This window comes from Hibiscus syriacus, unplaced genomic scaffold, assembly GCF_006381635.1.
Source record: "Hibiscus syriacus cultivar Baekdansim isolate YM2019G1 unplaced genomic scaffold, ASM638163v2 tig00111000_pilon, whole genome shotgun sequence".
Classification (NCBI taxonomy): Eukaryota; Viridiplantae; Streptophyta; class Magnoliopsida; order Malvales; family Malvaceae; genus Hibiscus; species Hibiscus syriacus.
The window spans coordinates 468,495-495,619 of NW_024062947.1; the positions used below are offsets into that span (position 1 = coordinate 468,495).

Below are 27,125 nucleotides of genomic sequence, written 5' to 3' on the forward strand. Positions count from 1 at the left end.
ATGGTTCAATTAAGCCACTTTTCGTTAAAATTTAACAGAGATAACGATGTGTCAGATAAACATTTTGGTATAATTGGACATTTGGTCCTTATTACTTATACAAAATGATAATTTAATCCTAATTTTAATTAAATTCAATAAATTTAATATTCGAATTAGATTGTGCTATGTTTCAACCTATAATTGGATGATTGAATTTATTTTCTTTTAATCGGATGATGACACATGTCACCTTCTGTTTGCAATAAACAAATTAGACAAGGTGTGGTGTTGAAAGAATTTGAATCATGGGCGCCAAGTTCGACTAGCAAACGAGCAACCACTGAGACAATGGAATTCAATTGTTAATATTATACAACATATAATATATATCTTGTATACTTAATGTTTAAAATTTAATTTAAATTCATATTATTTTATAGATTTTAACTTAGATTTATGTCCTAAGTTTAAAATATATATATTTATTTTTTATTCAACTTATTAAATATATTTTATTTTAATTTTAACTTTAACTTTAAAAATGTATTTTATTCTTTTATTAATTTAAAAATATATATTTTATTAATTTATATTTAAATAATATATTTTATTCTTTTATTAACTTAAAAATATATTTTGTTATATCTTAACTTCAAAATATATATATATATATTATTCTTTTATTAACTTAAAAGATGTATTTGTTATATCTTAACTTCAATATACATTATTCTTTTATTAACTTAAAGATGTATTTTATTATTATCTTAAGTTTAAAAAAAGTAAAATATATTTTTTATATTTTAATTTTTTTTAAATGTTTTAGGTTATGGGGTCCGTCCATCTTATGTAGGCCCAACCCTAAATATGTCCTAGTAAACACTATCACTAAATTAAATAAATAATTGAAAAAAATAGATTTCATGATCGACCGATCCTTTAGATATATATAGATCCACCGCTTGCTGCAGGGGATGGGGCTCGTATTTCACTATGCTTTCGGGGTTCCATAAAGCCAGACTTTATTACAATTCTCCATTTCTTGGTTCCCTAATGACCAACAAAAATTTTCTTACTCTTTTATGTGTCTCTATAGATGCCTAACCAATAATTTAATGCCAAATTATTAATGAATATTATTTAATTTGACGGAAGTTTACCGTTAGTTTACTTATATTCTAACTTTTATTCTTTTAATTTGCGGCATGTTAGTGTCTCTCTCACTCTTCTCTAACATTGATCTCAATTGATGAGTTGGTACTTGATGCCAGATCTGTTGCATCGAAATTTTTGAAGAAGAGGTGGCGTGGACAGTAGTGTAATGGTTCTCTAGCGCCATGTTAATGATTTTGTTTTCCGTGATCCGAACAACGTAAAATTTTTAAATGAAATTGGTACAAATAAAATTTTAGGGTTGACATCGTTCGTAAAATAAGTAATTAATCAAATAAAACTCAAATTTCAGGGTGGACACGAAAAATTTCGGAGTGGACACCATCAATAAATAAGTAACTAATCGAAAAAAATTGAATTTCAGTGCCCACCCTCAACAAGAAGATGTGGCTTCGCCACTGGCAGTGATCCTTCTTCGAATTCTTCTAGTCTAGTGACAACACCAAATTCTTGAGCCTCAAATTCTAATTTGACTGTGTTAAGTGCTAATCTTTCCCTTTTTATTTAAATTTGTGGAAATAAAGCTTATTTTTTTAAGACCCAAAGAGGAATGATGACTGAGTCATAGAGAATCGACGCAGTGCACGAGGGTCATTGTTGACGCTCAGCCTACAAGCCGAAAAAACAGTAAAAAAAATCAAGTTTGAGAATCCCCCACTGACCATGCAAAGATTGCTTTATGCATTTTTTTTAACTTTCAGCTTATAGAAGATCAATTCTAATAGACGATTTCGTTGTTAATAATTACATGCGGGGAAAGAGAAGATAGGGGATAGAATCACAGCATTGCAGTAGATGTTTTCACCTTTTGACAAGATTCGAAAATTTATACACGGTTCAACTTAATATATTACCTGAAAATGAATGCTCCGAGATAATTATGAGAACTTGACGATGTTGCAAACAGATACAACATCAATGTTCCATGAAGCAATGAGTTGTATCAGATTCTTGTATAATCAGATTCAAGTCATTTGTTTTCCTTACCTACAACACTCGCATGTAAGTAACCATAAATAAAAATCCAATTTTTTTAAAGGTTTTGATGAACAAATGGTGGTAAAGAAAGTACTTAAAATGGTTTATTATTTTCATTGTGTTGATAGAATGGATGTGTATTTAACCTATTCTATATGCTATTGTTTGTTGTCAAAATCACTAAAATTTTTGAATCTCTAGATGAGGATGAAGGAAACTATTAGATGGCTGCAAAAAAATATCAAGTTAGAATATAAATAACATAACGACAAACTTCTGTTCAGTTAAATGATATTTATTAATACTCATAACATTAAAGTATTGGTGGAAAATATATAGGGCATATAAGAGGGGCAAATGATTTTTGTTCTCCAATGACAGCCCGATATTATTTTACCAATGGTCTCAACATATACTACAAAGCAATGTCAGAATACATGGTCCCACCCAAGAGCAAGTCTGAATAAGTTTGTATTCAACAAAACCAAAGAAATTTATACCATTAACTACGAGATTATATTATACAATGTGGAAAACGAAGCCAAAACCAAAATATAAAACAACATGGGACTACATGTTTTACGCCATCCAACATATTTTACAGCGTACCCAAGAAACCCTCGAAGGCCGCACACCACTAGTGGCGGTGGTGCTCACACTCGACCGGCATTACGGGGAACCTAGCAGTGTCCGTACAATAGTCATAGACCAAGTGGTTGGCCCTAACCCACACCCACAGTACTAAATTGCGGCCGCAACGAGCGTAACGCCCACATCGTAATATTTTTTAAGGTTACTGCGACATAATATTGACTTAACGCAATAAGGGAACCGCATCACGATTGTTGCGGTCAACAATTATTACGTAACACTGCAACACACTATAAATTGCGCCGCAACGCTGCAAAAAACTTTAAATTATCTGAAATATAAAATTACATAGATGAATTGATCTAATTTAATTATTAAAACTGGATTATAAATATATATCATTAATAATATCGTAATAGTTATGTTTAAAATTAGTTACTTAAATTTGAATTAATTAAATTAATTATTAACGTTATTTTAAAATTAATTTAATTTAAAATTAAATTATTTTTTCTCATATCTAAAATTGACGTGATTAATTTTAAATTAAAATTTTAAATTAACATTAAGTATCATATTTATATGTTTATTTATTATTATATAAATTTTGTATAAGAGAGAAATTCACTTTATAATATTATAATAGTATATGTATTTTATCTATTTACTATGAACAGTTCACCTACTCCATCTAATGAGGAAAATATTCAACTATTAACGTCAAGTTATAATGATGATGAGGACGACAACAATTGTGGTGGTGGTTGTGATGATCATGGTGGTGATAATAAAGATAGGTACCAAACAGAATATGAACACATTTATTCCACTGCTTTTCATGGAGATCAAGGTACGTCCAGATATCCTTTATATGATTATTCAGGTTTGTATATAACAAATGCACTACAAAATAAACGAGATGGTGATGATAGAACTCATAGGAGGATGAGATAACACTTTTATGATTCATTTGCAGGTTCATCATCATATAGTTCAACTACAAATGATAATGAAATTAGTGAATCATCTAATGGTTCTCATTCTTACCAACCAAATTCATGTTATCAACCTTACCTTGAACAAAATCCAAAGTATGGATTTTGTGGTCATCATTTATCATACAACATGTTTCCTACCAATGATGCACATAATGTGATGTCTTCTTCACATGGAATAGGAATGAATCAAAACTAAGACAATGACGAAGATGGAAATGCTTTAGATCCACCACGCCATTCATTTTGGTGGTGAACTGTAAGATATATAATTTTTATATTTGTTGTTATGTATTTTTTTATTTCTAAGTTATGTAAAATGAACATTTTTATGTTAAAATATAAAAAATTTGATATAATTTTAGTGATATTGTTTATATGTTATTCATTAACATTATAATTGTTATTATCCTTTATCCAGTATGATAGCACTTCTATGATTTATATTTGTTTTTAATAAATTTTTATCTATGAAATTAAATTTTTATTTTCAAAATACAATATTAAAAGAGTATATTAATATTAGTATATTAAAAGATAACTGTAAAATGTATAAATATAATATTTTGGACCTATTGTGATTTTTGATGAAGAGATCCCATCCGCGACAATCGCAACACCTTATATAACGTCTGCAGCATCTGCATCCACAACTGTGACACCGTAACCGCATCCGTAACAAAATCCACAACCGCGATTTGATACTATGCCCACACCACCTGATGGCTCTGGTTCATACTTAGCTCCGACATTGGTGGCTCATCCCACCAGAACCTTTTCTCACCACTGCTTTTGCATTTGCCGGTAATCTCATCGGCTGAGACCGACACCGGACACTCGCATGCGTCAATCTCGAAGCCTTTGTAGGAAGCAATAAATGGTGCATGGTTCCAATCAGTCTTCATTAGGCCACCCCGTGTGGCCCAGTCATCGGCATTCCAGATCAAGCTATGCACACCATGACTTGGTCCTTAGGAAAAGGAATTTTTTTTTGTTCCATATTGGTGTGCACTCTTATCGGGGTCTCATCCACTAGAAACCTGATAACGAAAATGACAAATACATACGTCAAAATCATTCTAAATGCCAAGAAAAAACAATACAAATATAAAAAAAATGCACAGAAATCAATATATACCGGCACCCACCTACATGCCACAAAGTAATTTCATGTTTTAAACTAGAAAATTCATCTATGCCTTTTCCTAAAAGAATGTTGATAGAATTAGGAGATTAAGATTATAAATGAGAAAAGACATATTATAAGTTATTTAAATTTGATTTAAATAAAATTCAGTTAATATTTAAATTAAATAGACTTAATTCAAAATTTGAACTTGACACAATGATGTAAGGCTAACCAGGCTTTTTCAATAATGAAGAAGTTGGGAACCTTGTTGTTTCCCGATCTAGGAGAGACACCAAAATGCTACACTTTGAATTGATAAGTAATCTGCAAAAATTAAAGAAAGAAATTATTAAGATGGAAACATGAATAAGAAATGGAAGAAGAAATGAAATGATAAGAATTGTAATGAATAGAAATGTTATCAAAGATGGGCTGCAGAAGTGTTGTTGAATTGTCCTTCAAATGTTGATGGATTCGGCCACCATTGGTGATGATGCACGTGATTCTTGATGAATGTTGATGGATAATTCAATGGTTAAGGAATGGTGATGAATATGGTAATGGGATTGTGATAGAGTTAGCGTGAAAGTGATGGATAATGGTGAAGGAAATAGTATCTTATAAAACTAATAAGGAACCAATGTTATAAAGAACAAAGACTCGTTTCTTATAAGTTTTATAAGGGATGGTAGCAAGGACTTTGACCCACTAGTTATATGAACTAGGAACCAGAATTATCCATGACAGGGGTTTGACGCCACAAACTATGAAAGCTTGCTTAATCGATACAGTTCTAAAAAGAACTTGAAGAGAGAATAATCTCACAAGGATTTTAAATTATCAAAGGGTTCAGTTACAAATGAAATGCAATAGCCTATTTATAGTTTTCAAAGGGTTTAGGCCGAATAGATACTTGATGGTTCGGCCAAGGGTGAAACCCCTTTGAAAATACATGATTTTTGATGAAAATACATGATTTAAATGAATATACATGCTCTTGGCCGAATGGTTATGTGTTGGTTCGGCCCTAAGGATTATTTGAATGTATTTGGAAGTTATTTGGGTGCCAAAATGAAGAGGAAAGAGTCTTTGGCAGGATAGGAAGCATCTCTTGGTGTTTTGGCGCCAATTTGATGTCACATGGAGTGAACATGCTTGAATGATGCACATGGAAGCCTACTTGAACGTACATGGGTCTTCTTGCAATGCTTTGGTGAGGTTGCAACCATAGGATGATGTCTTGAAGTCCATGGAATGAAGATAGGTAGCAACTAGGCGTGACTTAGCTTCTAACGTGCATCTAGGTGTCATGGTCTTCAATGGGCAGCAACTTGTCATGAAAAGTCACATTTGTGGAAGGTAACCTTTCATTATTTGAGTTACTTTCCATGTGTTTGAGCTGAAGATGAGCTGGCCAAAGATGAATTACATGTATGTGAGTCTTAGGACAACTATTTGTGAAAAGGCACTTCTCGGAATGGCAACTCTTCGCGAAAAGGTACGAATCCACAAAATTTGACCTAGACCATATTTGTAGTGTTCTGTATGGTGATGATGATGGTGCAACTCTTTAGCTGAAATGAGGTCTCTAGCTAGCTCAAAAGTCCATCTCAAGTAAGCTATGAGCTCGGGGGTCAGCTGGCAACTTTGTCCCAAAATGTACTTGAGCTGTCATAGAGTTGTCCTAGTCAAGTTTCCATAGCTCTTGGACTCCAATGCTAGCTTTAAGTCATCTCCTATCATGTGGTCGAATATGCACCTACAAAAGAAAGTATAATATAAGCTAAATATTTAAATTAAATAACTTATAATATAAAGATGTGGACTATAGGTTATAATAATAACTCATACATAATATGTTAATGAATGAATATTATTATTATAACTATAGATTATATGCTTGATATCAATCAATGATGCAAACCATATAATGAATGAATGCACATGTTATGATAATTCAAGTATAGTCTAATATGCAAATGTATGCTCATAATAATATATAGTGTATAAATAAGTAAATATAAAATAAAGTAAGGTAGAACTCCCTTAGAACCAGATTTGAATAACATCCATGGTGTGATCAAGTCATGGAGAAAATTGGAGCTAGACAGGATCACATCATCCTCCCCTTCTTTTGGGCGATTTGTCCTCAAATCGAAAGGTGACTTCTCCTTAGTGTCCTCCCATCAGAGAGATGTAACAGGGATCTTTATGAAAAGATTCTTTTCATAAGTCATGATGTCCTTTGAATAAGTGTTTTGAATGTGCATGACCTAAAAAGAAATATAACTCTCATAAGTAAAGACATGATTAATCAAATAAAGGAAAATTGTACTTCATGTTGGTGTTTGATGGTTGGTTAAAAATCATGTCTGTTGAAGACATGTTGCTTTGAATGATCATGTCCCTTGGCATCCCAAAAGTCATGTCCATTGGATCATGAAAATTCACAATTTTATGATCTTGAAGGGTCACGTCCGTTAAGCCTTTATGATTCATGTCTCTTGGCTCTTTCCTTTGACAAATTGTGTCTTTTGAATCATCCTTGTCATCACAAATTGATAAGATAATGCCACAGACATGAATTGAATTGCTGCAAAATGAATCAAAATAAGTAAATGAAAAACTATTGACAAGATGAATGGACATATCAAACCAGGGTGGATGTTTAATTGGAGTTGGTTGTTGAATTCTTTTCAAAATTAGCAATGTACTTGGAATGTCAACGGACACAACTCTTGGCACTTCAAGTGACGTTTCTCTTGGAACTTGAAACGACATTATCTTTGAAATATCAAGAGATATGTTTTGTTGATCACCAAAAGTAACAACTATTTTTTCTTTAAAAGTCACATCTTTTAGTTCTCCAAAAGCCATGATTCTTGAATCATCACCTTGAAAAAATACGTCTCTGAAATTGCCCTGCAAAACATAAGGAATGATAGGAGAAGAAAGGTTAGATAAAATTTGTTCTTCACTCTCCTCTTTTTCTCCAAATTCATCTTTCTCTTTTTCAACGCCAACGTTTTCTTCATCTACTCTTTGATTCTCATTATTTTCAACGTTTTTGAATGATTCCATTCTTTTCTTCAAATGGTGCTGGTCTTCATTCACTTGACTAGGAGAAAGTGGCGTCAAAGTGAATTTCTTGCCATTATGGGTTATAGAAAATCTATTTGTAAACCCATCATAGATTGCTCGTCTGTCGAATTGCCACGGTCTTCCCAAAAGTATATGTCCAACATCCATTGGTACAACATCACAAAGAACTTCATCTTGATATTTTCCAATTGAAAACGGTATGACAACTTGCTTTGTGACTTCTAACTCTTCATCTTCATTTAATCCTTGCAAAACATATGGGTTGGGATGTTTGAAAGTTGTAAGTCCCAACTTCATGACCATGTATGTGCTTGCAAGATTTACACAACTTCCTCTGTCAATAGCTACAAGATACACTTTACCATCTACATGGCAACGAGTGTGAAATACATTCATTCTTTGCTGTTCATATTCCATTGAAAAATGAAAAATTGTTAGTGAAATAAAGAATGGAAATGTGTAAAAGGACCTTACCAAGAACACTCTCACAAAACCTCACAGTAACACTCCAAAGAAATTAAAATGTCACTCCACTCACACTCGTGTTTGCACTCGGGGATATGTTATTGGCTTTTTTTCTGATCCCCCTTCTAAACTCACCCTCTCATTTGCCTTTTTCCGCTCGATTCTCTTGTGGGTTCTTTTTAAGAACTAACTCAAGATTGAGCAAGTCTCTTTAGTTTGTGCGTCGGTTTAGAATGGTTAGAAATAGAAATGGTTATGATATAGGGTAGGAAAGAAGAAGGGTAAGAAAAGGATATGGTAATGAAATAAGAAATGATGAAAGAAAAGGAAATGAAATAGTAAGAAAGTGAAGATAACTTACAACTCAAGTTACAACACTTACTATCTTCCTTCACAAGAAACAACAAGAATACCTCCTTCAAGTTTGATGTTGGGCAGATTGTAATATTCTTCTCTTTGAGTGTACTTTGCAACTTTGCTTCACTTTTTCTTTTTCTTTGAATTTTCTTTTTTTTTTTTTTGCACTCCAAATTTGATGTAGGAGTCTCTTTCTTTTCTTTTTGTTTTTCTTCTTTCTTTTTCTCTTTTTGTTGCTTTTGTTCTAGCACTTGATTGTCAATCCACCAAAGCTCTGATTACCGCTTGATGTAAGGCTAACCAGGCTTCTTCAATAATGGAGAAGTTGGCAACCTTTTTGTTTCCCGATCTAGGAGAGACACCAAAATGCTACACTTTGAATTGATAAGTAATCTGCAAAAATTAAAGAAAGAAATTAGTAAGATGGAAACATGAATAAGAAATGGAAGAAGAAAGGAAATGATAAGAATTGAAATGGATAGAAATGTTATCAAAGATGTGTTGCAGAAGTGTTGTTGAATTGTCCTTTAAATGTTGATGAATTCGGCCACCATTGGTGATGATGCACGTGATTCTTGATGAATGTTGATGGATAATTCAATGGTTAAGGAATGGTGACGAATATGGTAATGGGTGGTGATAGAGTTGGCGTGAAAGTGATGAATAATGGTGAAGGAAATAGTATCTTATAAAACTAAGAAGAAACCAATGTTATAAAGAACAAAGACCCGTTTCTTATAAGTTTTATAAGGGATGGTAGCAAGGACTTTGACCCACTAGTTATATGAACTATGAACTAGAATTATCCATGAAAGGGGTTTGACGCCACAAACTATGAAAGCTTGCTTAATCGATATAGTTCTAAAAAGAACTTAAAAAAAGAATAATCTCACAAGGATTTTAAATTATCAAAGGGTTCAGTTACAAATGAAATGCAATAGCCTATTTATAGTTTTCAAAGGGTTTAGGCCGAATAGATATTTGATAGTTCGGCCAAGGTTGAAACCCCTTTGAAAATACATGATTTTTGATGAAAATACATTATTTAAATGAATATACATGCTCTTGGCTGAATGGTTATGTGTTGGTTCGGCCCTAAGGATGATTTGAATGTATTTGGAAGTTATTTGGGCGCCGAAATGAAGAGGAAAGAGTCTTTGACAGAATAGGAAGCATCTCTTGGTGTTTTGGTGCCAATTTGATGTCACATGGAGTGCACATTCTTGAATGATGCACATGGAAGCCTACTTGAACGCACATGGGTATTCTTGCAAGGCTTTGGTGAGGTTGCAACCATAGGATGATGTCTTGAAGTCCATGGAATGAAGATAGGTAGCAACTAGGCGTGACATAGCTTCCAACATGCATCTAGGTGTCATGGTCTTCATTGGGCAGTAACTTGTCATGAAAAGCCACATTTGTGGAAGGCAACCTTTCATCATTTGAGCTACTTTCCATGTGTTTGAGCTGAAGATGAGCTGGCCAAATATGAATTACATGTATGTGAGTCTTAGGACAGCTCCTTGTGTAAAAGCACTTCTCGGAATGACAACTTTTCGCGAAAAGGTACGAATCCACAAAATTTAACCTAGACCTTATTTGTAGTGTTCTATTTGGTGATGATGATAGTGCAACTCTCTAGCTAAAATGAGGTCTCTAGCTAGCTCAAAAGTCCAGCTCAAGTGAGCTATGAGCTCGGGGGTCAGCTGGCAACTTTGTCCCAAAATGTACTTGAGCTGTCCCGGACTTGTCCTAGTCAAGTTTCCATAGCTCTTGGACTCCAATGCTAGCTTTAAGTCAGCTCCCATCATGTGGCCGAATATGCACCTACAAAAGAAAGCATAATATAAGCTAAATATATAAATTAAATAACTTATAGTATAAAGATGTGGACTATAGGTTATAATAATAACTCATACATCATATGTTAATGAATGAATATTATTATTATAACTATAGATTATATGCTTGAATATCAATCAATGATGCAAACCATATAATGAATGAATGCACATGATATGATAATTCAAGTATAGTCTAATCTGCAAATGTATGCTCATAATAATATATAGTGTATAAATAAGTATATATAAAATAAAGTAAGGTAGAACTCCCTTAGAACCAGATTTGAATAACATCCATGGTGTGATCAAGTCATGAAGAAAATTGGAGCTAGACAGGATCACATCACACAATTTCTTAATGAATCTAAACGAACTATTTGATTTTTGACTCAAAAAGCTCAAGAATAATTGAGAATAATATTTTAGTTTTTTTAAATTTAATTATAATAATAATATTTATATCTTATCTTTTAATGTAATATAGGTTTTTCATATATTTAAAATTTAGGTTTAGGAGCACCATTTTATTTACACCTTAAAACCATTTACAAATTACCCAAGCCCAATTACAAACCAAAAAACTGAGTCCATTTCCCATACCCGGATTCAAACCAAACCCAAATCCCACAAGAGGAGGCCCAGTAAAATTAGGGATTTATGCTTTTCTCCCTAGCCGCTATTAGCTATAGTCGTCAGATCATATATGATATGATGGTTCATATCAACTGTAGCTTTAGCGTTTCATTATTAACCCTAAATGGCTGGTAGTTGCCAACGCCATAACCAAGCCTACGCCGCCGCCGTTTCTAACATCTTCCCACCATCACAGTTTCGCCGATCAGCCGCCATCAAGCCTAGCCGAACAAAGTTGTCAGACATTTCAACAAACCCAAAAAATTTGGGGCATTAAAAACACACAATCATCACAATAGTAACACAACAATATATTAGATTTCCCTTTTGTATATTTTATTTAGATCTATAAAATGGGGGTTATAAAACCTAAACTGATTGTAAATAAAATGACAGTTTTCCCCGTTTTCATAATGAATAAAAAAAATTTGAGGTAATTTTTTCTCTTTTCTTAGTTTCGAACCCATGCAAGTAAAAAAAAGAAAGTTTCTTTTTAGTTTTCGGATAAAACATTTTACTCTATGTTTCATTTCAAAGAATATATTGATATTTTGAGTAAAAACTCTTGCACGTTTCAAATGGAAAAAATAGTTTTTTTATTTCTAATTGAATAATAACCAATAACCAGCCATTTTTACAGTAAAATAATACTAAAAATAAAATAAACCAGATCGGGTTACCTTGGGTAATCGGAGGAGCCACAAGAGTCTACAAAGCTGAACGGTCTCGGCCATTTTCATGATGAGGGAGGTCGTTTTGTGTGAAACCAAGCCTAGATCCTTGATGAGGAGCCCGAGTCTCCCCATGAAGTTTGGTGTCCAACGACCACCAGAGGCGGCGGCGACCGACGAGGACCCGATGACGGTCGAAACGACGGCCGACGGCAGTCGATTTTCTAGAGAGAGGGGAAAGCCTCTCTCTCTAACTTTTTTTTAAAAACATGAAAAATTAAAAATGAAAAAATAATAAAAAAGAGAAAAAAGGTTTTTATTTATAGGAAAGTTTCGGGGAAAATCACACAGATGTTCCCTGAGTTTTCTCGTGATTTTACAAAATGGTCACTAAAGGGAGTGTATTTATAATATTCCATTTTCTTTTTGTGCTTCAAATTTTTGGTATAATTTCAGTTTAATCCCCCCACTTTTAGCATGTTTTACACTTTAGTCATGAGTAATGACCTTTTATTTTTTTTGAAACTTCGTGGGCTGATTTTGCAATTTTGCCTTTTCTATGCATATGTTGCTACTTTTTGGGTTAGTATCATTTTTAGTCCCCCAAACTTTGACTTTTTTTACATTTTGGTCACTAGACCTTTCGTTCCTAATTTATTGTAATTTAATCATTTTGTTTTGTTTTATTTTAATGTAGTCACTATTAGTTTCTGATTTAGCTATTGTTATTTTAATTTTTTTAATTTTGGTCACTATTTATTTCCTTTTTAGCTACTTACTTTTATTTTTCTTCCATTTTATTCATTATTATCTTTTATTTATGCATTTAGGTCCTTATTTTAAGTTTATTTTATTTTCATTCTATGTTTTACTATTTTTTATTATTTGTTACTTTATATTTTATTCAGTTTATTAATTGCTTTGTTTCACGGTTTAATTTCTTAGATTTAGTTTTAAATTACATTAACATTCGAATCAAGCATAGAAATTAGGACAACACTCTAGTTTAATTAGGGAGCAATTCGAGTCAAGTTTTCACATAAGATGCCCTATTACTCGAATCGATTGTTCAATTTTAAAATTTATCAATAACTAATATTTTATAAAAAAAATTAGGTTTAATAATTTAGATAAAAATTAGGTTTTAAATTAGTCCTGAACTTTAGAAATTGTTGATTTAGGTCTTTAAACCTTTAGTCTTTTAGAAATCGATATTTTTAGATCTTACCCTTTTAGTCCCCGAACTTCGATTAGTTTTTTAATTTTGACATAATTAAATAGGTTAAATAGAGCCTCTACTTTATGTTATATTTCAATCTAGTCCTTTAAATTTAGGGAATAATTCGAGTTGCCCTCGCCTAAAGGCTCGAGGGACTATCTCGATTATTCGATTCGATAATTGATTAAAATAAAATAGGATTAATATTAGAGCATACATTTTTAGGTTTGAGCTTCTAGGTTCCCTTAATTTCATAATTTGACACTTTAAGCTCGAAAATTCCTTAATTTACTCTTAGTTTAATTAGATTAAATAAAAATTTGTTTGATTGCATTATTTTTTTAAACCTAAGACAATGTTCAGTTATTAGGGAATTAACGGTACATCTCCCTCAAGTATGCTCAAGGGGTGACTACTAGTGATTCCTGCAATAGGTCGACATCCTTTTCAAAGACCGCATCATGATTTTCTAAAAACGATGCAATATTCGATTATTAGGCACAATAGTTGATCTCCCGCATTTACGCTTGGGAGCGAATACTATCGGTCTCAATAAATGAATAACCTTTTCAACTTTGCATCCGTAATGATTTTCAAACTCAAAATTTATGATTTTAAATATAGGGTAATCAACTAGGTACCAATTTTTGGGTGCTTGTGGGGGTGTTAATCCTTCCCCATGCATAACTAACTCCCGAACCTGATTTCTGGATTTTCACAGACCTTAAAACTCAGTATTTCGATAAAAATAAAACATTTTATTTAAATCACCCTATTTCACGGTGTCCCAATAGCACCTTAAATGATTGGTGGCTACTCTTCACATTTTGAAACACTTTCCAAAGAGTAAACCCTAAATCGACATTGATATTTTCCCCGCCCGGGTGAAAAACGGTGTCGACAGCTTGGTGACTCCGTTGGGGACTTTTATTTTTAAAAAACCAACTTGAGAGTCAAGCCACGAGTTGGTTACCCTATATTTAGGATTTTGGGAAATTATGAGTTCAATCTTGTTTTAATTTACAGTTCATTATGTTATTTCGAAAGAAAAAAAGATTTTCTCTCTAATTAATGCTTATACTTCTGTGAATATTTAGGATTGTTGCATATCATAGCTCTAAACCCGAGCTCTAACCCGGTTTACCTAAGTAGGGAGAAACATCACACCTCATGTGGAGCATTGGGCTTCCTTGTCTGGGTCTGATAAAGTATCTCTAGAAAGCACCCTAAGTTGCCTATCTGGATATGAGATCCAAGGTATACTTTTAGTAGTGTAATCCCCTGAGCCCAATCTGATTCGCAAGTCTGTAATGGGCCAGAATCGGAGTCAACCTTAGTAGGTTGTAAAGATGGCTCGGGAACCTTTGCTAAACCCAGCCTCATATAGAATTTAGTAAACCTACCCAACTAGAGCCATGTGAAAAGCCGAAGAGAACTATAACGCATGCGGTTAGGATTATTAATTTCCTTTGTATGTTTTATTTTTCAGTCTCAATTTTGAGTCATATTTAATTAATTTTTCTAAGATTACATTTCTTTGACTAATCATTTCAACTAATTCGATTCTTTTGGTCTTGTTTCTACTAACAATGATTCTCTTTTGTCTAGTCTTGTTGCATTTTTGGATGAACATGACATATCATTCAAAGGTATTGATACATTAAATAACTGATCATTTAGAAGGTTCTTGAAAAACAATGGCACAACAATGCCTTTCGATCGGATCGGTAGAAATTTGAAGATGCTCTACGTAGATTGAGTAGCATCAAGGGAGAGTCTACCTACTGAGAAGTCGGGCATATACCTGCTGAGGTAACAAGTTGGATTCAAGATGATTCAACGTTGAAGCGAACAGTTGAATATCACGAATCAGCTCAAAATATTTCTGAAAGTAGGAGATGAAGTAGAAGCTTTGAAGACGATGAAGTACCCGGATGCTCGCAGGACCTAGACAACTTACAGATGGACCAGATATTCACTTCCTCAGTGTACCGAGACATTGTCGGTTTTTCAATAATTGTTCAAGGAACAGTTACTTTTGGGATCAATTCCTTGTTGCATTTACATTTTGCATTCGCACTTTTGCATCTTTATTTTTGTATTTGCATTACACATCCATATTTTGTTTGTTTTAAACCTCTTCTACATGTATTTAATCATGAAAATTTGGTAATCATTTGTGGAGCATTCCATGACAGAAATTCTAAAAAAGCAAAGTGGAGCCAACTTGGACTTCCTAGAGAAAGATAAAAGACATGAATGATATTTTAGTACGAGTTGGTAAAATCGAGAAACTCCAAGAGCATCTTATTAAGACTCAGCAAGAGATGATTGATTAGGCAAAGAGGTTTCAGGACGAATCAAGAGAGAATATGTCTAAATTGATTCACATGGTGAATGTTTTGATTCATGGAGAGAAACCATTAGAGGATCCCGTTCTAAAAACTTTGAATGAGACTTTAAACGTTAATGGTGGGGACAATGTGACACCAACACATGATCAAGTACTTGTTAAAGAGCCTGGGTAACTCAAGTCAGCTTCAAGATTTGGATGTGGTCGTAGGGGGCATTGCTGAATTGATGGTGAATGAAGAATTAGTGAAATGTGAAAGTTTCCTTTTAAGAAATGAGCACCACTCAAAGAAGAGGGGCATGGAAGGAGATCAAATTTTGGCCAAAAAAGAAAAGAAGAGACAAAATCCCATGATTCAATGCTTTAGCCTCTTATAACTATCAAATCAAGGTTACCAGACTCTATCTCTAAATAAAATACAAGTTAGTATTATATTAGGAGATTGGATTATAGTAAAGGGAAAACACAAAGTTTTCAGTTCCCTCCTTTCCATTTTTCGTGCGAAAAATCACATTCTGAAATTTTATAGTCGGGCTGATTGCACTGCATTATACCCAGCCACAGTGGCCTCCGAACGAGAAATGGTCTTATAAGGAAGTTCCTTAGGTAAACCATATTGAAACCTCAGGATGTTCAACTAATGTTTCTAGCAACCTTGAAGGAAAATTACAGGATCCTTTAGAGCAAGCAATTCAGAGATCCAATGTAGAGAAGCAAAAAGCCAGAATTCAAAGCCCAAACATTTCTTTCCCAAAAAAAAAAAATTAATGCAGTCAAGTCCCGTAAGTATTACATAGCACGAGAAGGAGCAAAGAAATCCAAACAAGAATGTTTCAATGGATGTAATCTGAGACTGGCTCATAGGATTGGGAACGAATTGGTCATATACAAGCCTTAAAGCATCTCAGATGCCTATATCAGATTTTCTGATGACAAGTGGGGCATTAGACTTTTCAAAGAGCTTGATAGATACTCCACCAATCATTGCAGCAACTATTGCTCAAAACCCAACCAAAAATATCATCCTGAAAGAAAATCGTTCTGGATCAAAATTTGGGCCCAATTTCCAACCAGGGAAGAAAAATATAAATAAGCAAAAAGAGAAAGAGGTTAACATGAACGAAGGTGACAATATTTGGGGGCATATGAAGAATACTTTCCAGTTTGGGAAAGTCTATGTTGAACCACATTAGGTGGAAGCAACTGATGAAGAAGATAAGAAGAAAGATCAAAAGTTGCATGTCAGCGAAATGCCCGAAGATGTTGAGGATGGAAAATTCGTACTAAAATCCGATCATGTTTCCCTGAAGGAGAACTGAACAAGTGGACTACAGAGGATCTCCTGGTAGTTTTTAGATGAAATTTAGAGTAATACTCATAATTAACACTTATGTTTTTGCCCGCGATCATTAAGGAATCTTTTGTGAATGGCTGCTATGTTAATCTTACTTTGTTTGCAATTAAAGACGTTTTCCTTCATTTCTCAAGTTACAATCATTTTATATATTTTCATATTCTTTATCATTGTTTACATTCTTTTATTTTTTTCGTTCACTCCATATAAATACCCTATCACTCTTGGAATGTATATATTCGTTCTAAATTTTCTTTATAGGTGCCCTAATCATTCATAGAGTGAATGTCTCTGAATTTTACTCATGAGATAAATTTCAAGCGACCTCTGTTTAGTAGAACTCTATGAGTGCAAAAATGAGGAAGAAAGGGATATTTATGATAAATTATTAAGTTGGGGAAAGATGATGATGAACATATCTTATCTCACCATGAAGAAATCGAGATTTTGAATGAAGAGACAGTAGAGATTATTTTGTTAACCATTGTAACATGCAGTTGCGTTATTCTCATGACTTCTCATGCATTAATGTTGGCAGCCAAAGCGTCCCATTTATATTCCCATGCTTTGCTCTTTGGTGTACTTGCAACGCTATACAAAATCTCCGAACACCACTTTCCAGGGAGCTTCGCTGGTTGAAAAAATCAAGATAGAAGCCTCAGGAAAGAATAATTGTCTTGTTTAGTGCTTTACAAAGGAGTAATTATGGTTCTGAGCCAATGCTACATTCATGTGGTGCTTCTATCAATACTAATTTCACCCAATTAAAAGGCCATGTTTTTCTTGCACCAAGGTTAAAAGTGAGGAATTATGAGGATTTCTTTCCACGAAATGGTAAATGGAATTTTAACAACAAAAAACTAGTGAACCCAATTGAGATTCAACGATAGGATGCTATTAATTTCTTGGCACGAGGTGATACAAATAGCCTTGTTTGAGTTATGATTAGATGTGGAGATATGAAAGGAATTTGGATAGAATATCCCTTCGATGTGTTTTAAGAGACAAATCAGAACAGATGTTGCTCTCCCATTGTTAGAGTGGATAAATTTTTTAAGGATATCCAATCTAAACTTCCTGAAGCTTGATAGCTCAGCTTTTGTATTTTACCTAGACATCTGTATGAACAGAGTCACCTAAGCTTGAAATGATAGATTCTCTATTCAAAAGAGTATCTAACAAGGATGATGAGGGTATCATTAGGAAGGTTCTCTTGGACTTCTATACAAGTTCAAGAAGAGGAATCCTGAACATGTAATCATATTCAGGGGTAATGTCAACGGGTCTCAGTTCAATTAGGCTTTGAAAAAAAACTGGATCAAGTTATTGAGGCTTGCAAATTTCTTGATGAGAGTTGGAACCATGAGTTTGTGGTCATCATTTCATAGAAAACCCATCCTGGTAAGTTTTTCCAACAGGAATCTAATGACAATGTCTCACATGGAGCTGTTATAGACAACAAAATTTGTCATCCACAGAAAAATGACTTCTATCTTTTTGCTCATGCGGGAATTATTAGATCCATGAGTCCTACCCGTTATCATGTTTTGTTAGATCAAATTGGGTTTTCGGCTGATGATCTTTAGAAACCAGTTCATTCTCTATCGTATGTGTACCAAAGGAGCACCACTTCCATCCCTATCATTGCTTTTATTTTCTATGCCCACTTGGGAACTTCGCAGTGGGGGTAATTTATGAAGCTTGAGGATGCCTCTGAGACATCGTCGAGTGTTGGTTGTGTTACTGTTCCCGAAACCCCTGTTGTCCCTTAGCTTTCCAGATTGAAGGAAAATATCAGCTGCTCTATGTTCTTCTATTGAAAAAGAGACACTTTTGAACCATCAGTTTGTGTAGCCTTTTTCAACTCAATACTTATTTAATTAATCTACGAAGTAGGCATGTGTTCGGATCTTTTTAGGGTTTTGACAACATTATTGATAGACATGAATGGTTGTTGATTAGCCTAGCCTTCTTCTCCAGTGGATTGCTTTCGGCTTCATCATGTGAAATGACTATTATTTATTCTTTTGTTTTGAAGAGGAAAAGAAAAAAAAGAGAAAAAAGAAAAAAAAGAGGAAAAATAGAAAAAAGGAAAAAATAGAAAAAATGAGAAGAAAAAAACAAAAAGAAAAAAGTGAAGAAAATAAATTTTTTTGAAAGGGGGTTCAAGATGAGAATCCACAAAAATCGTCTTGAAACCAAAGGAATGATTTGAGTTGAAAACCCGAAAGGGCGGCTCAAATACATTTTGATATTAGATACCTAGCAAATAAAACCCTCTAAAGTATCTGGTACTTCGGGATGAGTTTCAAGACTACAAAAATTTTGGCTATTTTCGAAAGTCCTAAAGATACAAGCTCACCTCTACACTACGGGGTTGTATTAAGTTGATTGATTTAGAAGAGCCTGATATTTTGAAAGGAGCTTCACATCTACAAACATTTTGACAACATTCAAGATCTTCTAAACATAAGCTTACCTAATTGCTCCAAATTATATCAAGTCGATTGGTTTAGGAACATTCATGCTAATGATGTTTGAGGCATTTGACTTTATTTCTTGATTTTTATCCTTTCCATGATTCCATGACTTTGTAAAAAATTCAATTTTCTCATGTCAAGCCCGAATATCGTTTACAGCATCTTATAAGTAGATTAACATAGTTCAAAAGAAAGCAAAAGATTTCTTGGTGTTACTTTGAACTAATCTTTAAATGCAAGGAGTCCAAAGTAGCCCAAAACATTGACACTCGTGAAAGAGTGTATGTATAACCTGAATTCATAAGGATAACTATTCAATCCCTCATCAAAGACATTTTTAAGTTTTTTTTATCAGGGGCAAATAAACAAGATGATTGCTCAAGAAGCTGATGAGGCTTATAAAATGCAAGGGCAAGGGAGACATTCTCCAATCCTTGGAACAATAAAATCTAATAGATCAAGACACTCAAGAATGAATCTTTTCACACTTCTTTGTGACATCATCAATAATTGATCACGAAAAAAACAATTGCCTTAATAAGAAAGGGGCATGGTTATTTTGAGATTTTTCTGATTGTAACAAAGATTCAAGGCACTCATATATCATGCATACGGATCAATCTTCTGAATGACCCTGAAAATAAGAAATCTTTTCCACAATTAATGCTGGCATAGACGTACAAAAGCTTCATAAGAAGCCAAGGACAATATTTATCTGGCTGACAAGATGTAATTTTTGATGGATGATGCGAGAGTAAGACCATTTAGAGTTAAAATTTTGGCATTCAAACAAAAAGAGCCATGAGTACCCAGATCGGGGCATTATCTAAACCAAATTTCATTAAGATCACAAGATTCAAACTAAACAGATATGGTGAATGACCCCCGTCGCTTGGAGTGCCAGGGTCGAAAGATGAACACAAAAAAGAACTCACCTTGAATTGAACCATTCATGCTTCAATTAACAGAAAAGTCTTGAAAACATATGCTCTGATAGAACAAATGGGTCTGAGAAAAAAGGCGTCAAGATCATATATCTGACCACAACAAGAATTAGTGTGAGCATTCTTTCTATAATTTTCATGAAGAAAAAAAACAAGAGGAGATAAAAGACAAGTTGGCACGAGCTGATTAGATTGCTCTTCTAAAAAAGATAACGTTTGCTTGAATTGGACAAGTTTCTGCTCTAATGTTGGAGTAGGCTCTAGCCGAAATTGGCTAAGTGAAGGAAGATCGAGTTCTCCACTTTAAAGCCAAAAATAAAATAAAACAAAATTTCTGCACCAATGAAAACATTATTTGCATAGGAAAAATGCATTATGTTTAGACACATTTAATTGCATTCATATCTTCATAAATAAATGCATGATCCTTTACAGATCTCCCAAAGAAAGAAAAGGATTTGTGACCTCGAGAAGAGAAAATCACAATCCAAATCTCAAATAGAGGAAATAAAGTTTGGAGTGGCAAAGTCTCAAGAGCAGAGGAGCCCATTCCACAGAAAAATCATCACTTGGAAGAATTCCAAAGTTAACAAAGATTTCACAATTCCACGTTGAAGAAGAAGATTTCAGCAAAGAAATAATTCCCACGTTCATTTTGAAAGAAGTGGATCTTAATAAAATTCGAAAACCTTTGAATCAATACCTTCGGGTACTTCAAACACCAAATCACTAACATATGATAATCTTTTGTAGGTTTAAAACTCTTCAAACTGAGGATAAACCAATCGACATTTTCAATGGAAGGGTTCATAATGAGAAGAACTTGTCCGACGAGGGAGTATAAGTTAATAATGAGAAGAACTTGTTCAACCTTGGATCATCATTTCCAGTGGGGAGTTCATAATGAGAAGAACTCATCCAACGAGGGAGAAGAAGTTCATAATGAGAAGAGCTTGTTCAACCTTGGATCAACATTTCAAATGGAGAGTTCATAATGAGAAGAACTCATCCGAAAGAGGGAGAGGAAGTTCATAATGAGAAGAACTTGTTCGACCTATTGCTCGATTCGCGACATTTCGAATCAGCAATGCCTTGCTTGAGAGTTCAACATTTCCAATGGAGAGTTCATAATGAGAAGAACTCATCCAACAGAAGGAGAAGATGTTCATAATGAGAAGAGCTTGTTCGACCTATCGCTTGATTCATGACATTTCAAATCAACGATACCTAACTTTAGGGATTAATATTTCAATAGAGAGTTCATAATGAGAATAACTCATCCGACAGAGAAAGAATAAGTTCATAATGAGAAGAACTTGTTCGACCTATTACTCGATTCACAACACTACGAATCAATGACACCTCACTTAAGGGATCAATATTTCCAGAAGAAACATAATGATTAGAAGAACCTGTAACTTGAAGAGAAAAGATTGAGTCAAAAAATAGAGCTCTATTATCTTTGCTTCATTCCCATTTCACAGCAATGAGCAAAGAGGGGCAGATGTGAGCACCATTTTATTTACACCCTAAAACCATTTACTAAATACCAAAGCCCAATTACAAACCAAAAATTGAGACCATTTCCCATACCCAATTCCACAAGATGAGGCCCAGTCTAATTAGGGATTTATGTTTTTCTCCCTAGTGCTATTAGCCACAGCCGTCTGATATTAACCCTAAATGGCTGGTAGCTACCGACGCCATGACCAAGCCTACGCCTCCTTCGTTTCCAGCAGCTTCCCACCATCACAGCCGCGCCAAGTCTAGCCAAACAAAGTTGTCAGAGATTTCAACAAACCCAAAAAAATCTAGGGCATTAAAAACTCACAATCATCACAACAGTAACCCATCATTATATTAGGTTTCCCCTTTGTTTATTTTATTTAGATCCATAAAATGGGGGTTATAAAACCTGAACTGGTTGTAAAAAAATGGGAGTTTTCCCCATTTTTAAAATGAATAAAAAACAAAACTTTTAAGGTAATTATTTTTTCTCTTTTCTTAGTTTTGAACCCATGCAAGTAAAAAAAAGTTTATTTTCAGTTTTTGGATAAACATTTTACTCTTGTTTCGTTTCAAAAAAATACATTGATATTTTGAGTAAAAACTCTTGCACGTTTCGAATGAAAAAAATAGTTTTTTTCTTTGTAATTGAATAATAATTAATAACCAACCATTTTTACAGTAAAATAATACTAAAAATAAAAGAAAGTAGATCGGTTACCTTGGGTCGTCGGAGGAGTCACCGGAGCCTGGAAAGCCAAACGATCTCGCCGTTTTCACGGCGATGGAGGTCGTTTCATGCGAAACCGAGCTAGATCCGTGACGAGGAGCCCGTGAAGAGTCTCCCCGTGAAATTTGGTAGCCAACGGCCAGCAGAGGCGGCGACCATCGACAGTCGATTTTCTAGAGAGAGGGGAGAGCCTCTCTCTCTAACTTTTTTTAAAAAATGAAAAATGAAAAAATTAATAAAAAAGAGAAAAAAGATTATTATTTATAGGAAAGTTGCAGGGAAAATCACACAGAGGTCCCCCGAGTTTTCTCATGTTTTTACAAAATGGTCACTGAAAGGGACTATTTTTATAATTTTCTATTTTTTGTCTGTGCTTTAAAATTTTTGGTATAATTTCAGTTTAATCCCCCACTTTTAGCGTATTTTATACTTTAGTCATGTGTAGTGACCTTTTATTTTTTTGGAAACTTCGTGGACTGATTTTACAATTCTGCCTTTTCTGTGCATATGTTGCTACTTTTTGGGTTATTATCATTTTTAGTCCCCCAAATTTTGTCGTGTTTTTACATTTTGGTTACTGGACCTTTCGTTTCTAAATTATTGTCATTTTATCATTCTGTTTTGTTTTATTTTAATTTAGTCACTGTTAATTTTTTATTTAACTACTATTATTTTATTTTTTTCATTTTAGTCATTATTATCTTTTTTTATGCATTTAGGTCCTTATTTTATGTTTATTTTATTTTAATTCTATGTTTTACTTTACTTTTATTTTTTTATTATTTGTTAGTTTATTTTTTTATTCAGTTTATTAATTGCTTTGTTTCGTGGTTTAATTTCTTAGATTTAGTTTTAAATTACATTAACATTCAAATCAAGCCTAGAAATTAGGACGACGCTCTAGTTTAATTAGGGAGCAATTCGAGTCGAGTTTTCGCATAAGATGATCAATTACTCGAATCGATTGCTCGATTTTAAAATTTATCAATAATTAATATTTTCTAAAAAATATAGGTTTAATAATTTAGATAAAAAATTAGTTTAAATTAGTCATCAACCTTAGAAATTGTTGATTTAGGTCCTTAAACCTTTAATCTTTTAAAAATCAATATTTTTAGATCTTACCCTTTTAGTCCGCGAACTTCGATTAGTATTTTAATTTTGACATAATTAAATAGGTTAAATAGAGCCTCTACATTATGTTAGATTTCAATCTAGTCCTTTAAATTTAGGGAATAATTCAGCTGGCCTCGCCTAAAGGCTCGAGGGACCATCTCGATTATTCGATTCGATAATTGATTAAAATCAAATAGGATTAATATTAGAGCCTACATTTTTAGGCTTGAGCCTCTAGGTTCCCTTAATTTCATAATTTGACACTTTAAGCTAGAAAATGTCTTAATTGACTCTTAGTTTAATTAGATTAATTAAAATTTTGTTTGATTGCATTGTTTTTTAAACCTAAGCCAAAGTTCACTTATTAGGGAATTAACGGTATATCTCCCGCAAGTATGCTCAAATGGTGACTACTAGTGATTCCTGGAATAGGTCGACATCCTTTTCAAAGACCGCATCATGATTTTCTAAAAACGAGGCAATATTTGGTTATTAGGCACAATAGTTGATCTCCCGCATTTACGCTTGGGAACGAATGCTATCGGTCTCAATAAACGAATACCCTTTTTCAACTTTGCATCCGTAATGATTTTCAAATTAAATAAATATCGAACTCAATTTTTTGATTTTAAATATAGGGTAATCAACTAGGTACCAATTTTTGGGCTCTTATCGGGGTGTTAATCCTTTCGTACACGTAAGTGACTCCTAAACCCAATTTCTAGATTTTCGCAGACCATAAAACTCGGTATTTTGAAAAAAAAAAACGTTTTATTTAAATCACCCGTTTTCACTGTGTCCAATCACACCTTAAATGATTGATGACGACTCCTGACATTTCGAAACAGTTTTCAAAGAGTAAACCCCCGATTATGTATCGGTCTTTTATCCACCCGGGTGAAAAAACGGCGTCGACAAGATTCGAGCTTGAATTTCAATCAAATCAAAGTATGAGAATGTATCACATCAAGTTTTTTTTAAATTAATTTGAGCTTTAACTTTTGATTTCGAATTCAAGTCAAGTTTAACAATTTTAAACTCATAATATTTCGATTCAAATTAAAATCGATTTTAAACATTTCAAATCGAGTCAAACCGAGCAATACTCTGAAAAAAATCATTGACATGTTTACAACCCTAGATATGATAGAAACAAATACTCACACAACTTGGCGTTGGTTCCAAAAGATGGAGTACGAGTGAAAGTCCTTGGTGGGATCAAGCCAAAGGTTCATTCTCTGCTCCCTATTTCCCGCACCATTCACATACACATTGGTTTGAACAAGGTATGGTTCACCAGTGGTGTTGCCTAGGAACTCGAAATCGAACTCGTTGTGATACGGACCCTCCGATGATATCTATGTCAAAGAAAACATCAAAGTAAATACTAAATACGTCAAATAATACATTATTATCAACACCCAGAATCGGTTTTAGTTATGTTTTTTATTTTTGTTCTGATACTGTTAGTCTTCAAATAGTGATCAAAAGCAGTGACAGTCCCAGCAGAGTCTCCCTCTACAAGCATAATCTGCATGCTTGCTTTGCCAAATAAATACTTGCTTTTTGACGAAAACCCAGCACCTGATACATCATCAACCCAGCATCTCATTAGTCAATAAGTTGATAGCTTTAAAAGAACTAAACTTCAAGTAGAATGAAGAATAGACGAGGATGGCACATTGATAGCTCAATGTACAGAAGAAAAGAAAAAGTATATGCGATATATAGTAATGAAAAACAGGGACCTAAAAATCTGGGAAAGTGACCAGAATAGTTGTCAAGCTTGAGCTCAAGGAGATCTCCTTCATAGAGAACCAGTGATATTCAAAGCACATTTTGGTGAATGAATGAACATGTTTCATACGACGAATTAATAATTAGCTAGCGTTAAATAAATTTTGAGAAGGCTCTCCTTTATGGATTAAATGTAACTACACTACTACACTTTACTATCAAATTTAAGCAAATATTTAACTTCAAAACTAGTTACTTAGAGTAATATATAGCTTGGTTGCTATAGTAGTATTAATACTTTAAATACTTAGTCGGAATGTTTCAAAATTTATGAAATAAATTTATGAAAAATTGACCAATAATTCCACCAACGAGCAATATGAAATAAAAAAAAATGGCAGCAGAGATGGATTGGATGAGAAAGATTAGGAGTGGATAAGTAAATGTTGGCAGATATTTGGGAATGGAGGGTCCAATATTTCTCAACTTATGTTTTTAACAAAATTATGATTTTATTTATTTTGACTTTATCTTTATCATATCAGAAGAGTTGGTATCTGGTTTAACTGCTTTGTTATTTTCTTTTTGAACCAATAATTGAATTGTTTTGGTGTATACCATTATGGTCATCTTTATATGTTTTATTAGTATGTATCATCTTAAAAATTGAATTATTTTGAGTCAACTCAATTCAACTCATATATTATATATCTTTATGATTTTTAATAAAAATGACTAGTTTTATTAAAAAGATAAAATAATTATAATTAGGCAAAAGGATAAATTTTACCCTTGAAGTAGACCTAATTTATCACTTTCGCCCTATCGTATTTTCGCATCAATTTTACACTGGAAGTTGCTCAATTGCATTATTCTATACCCTACCCCTAACTTAAAGTCCTAAATTATAAACCCTAAATCATAACCCATAACTCCATAAACTATAAACTATAAACACTAAATCTAAACCCTAACTCAGAGTTTATAATTAGGTTTTAAAATAGGGGTAGGGTATAGAATGATGTAATTAAATAAATTTGAGGGCTAAACTAATACGAAAATACGATAGGGGCAAAAATGATAAATTTGGCCTACTACAAGGGTAAAAGTGACCCTTAAGCCTTATAATTACAATGAAGATATATAACCATAAACGTAAAATAAATATATAATTAAAAAATTTACCAATTAACATTAAAATTAACCACTTAAAATCATACAAGGACCATAGAAGGAAAATGTTAAAAACTTAATTAAAAAATCGACTAAAAGGTAGATACAAACATATTTGATTATATCTATAAATGAACCACAAAATGAGATTAAACTACCGAAAGACCACCAACAATATCCATAAATCGTAGTTGAGTGAGTGAAAAAGCTATTCACGAACTCAAATTGCGTATTTAAATCCAAATTGAGGGTTCAAAACAAGGAAGATCGACATGATAACAAATAAGCATCATCTTGATTAGTCATAACAATATCAAATCCAACTTTGAGAAAAGAAAATATAAGCTAAAACAATGATCAAACGACTGAAAATATGTTATAGAGACATAGGAAAACTTTTCATGAATGTAAAGAAAACATATCATAAATATAGAATTATTAAAAACTAAAAAATAAAGAAAATATAAAGATTTGAAATAAAAACATAAAAAAATAATAAAATAATAATAATGATGACAATCAACACAGATTAATACCGTCGCCTATTAATCAAGAATAAAGAAGAGATATAAAGTTTTAAAGTTTTTAAGAGG

The 27,125-nt window shown here is 33.2% G+C and overlaps 1 pseudogene; it reads right to left on the minus strand.

Annotated features, from left to right (window-relative positions):
- Positions 1-4,423: 4,423 nt before the first annotated feature.
- Positions 4,424-25,433, minus strand: LOC120149298 (annotated as a pseudogene).
- Positions 25,434-27,125: the final 1,692 nt, after the last annotated feature.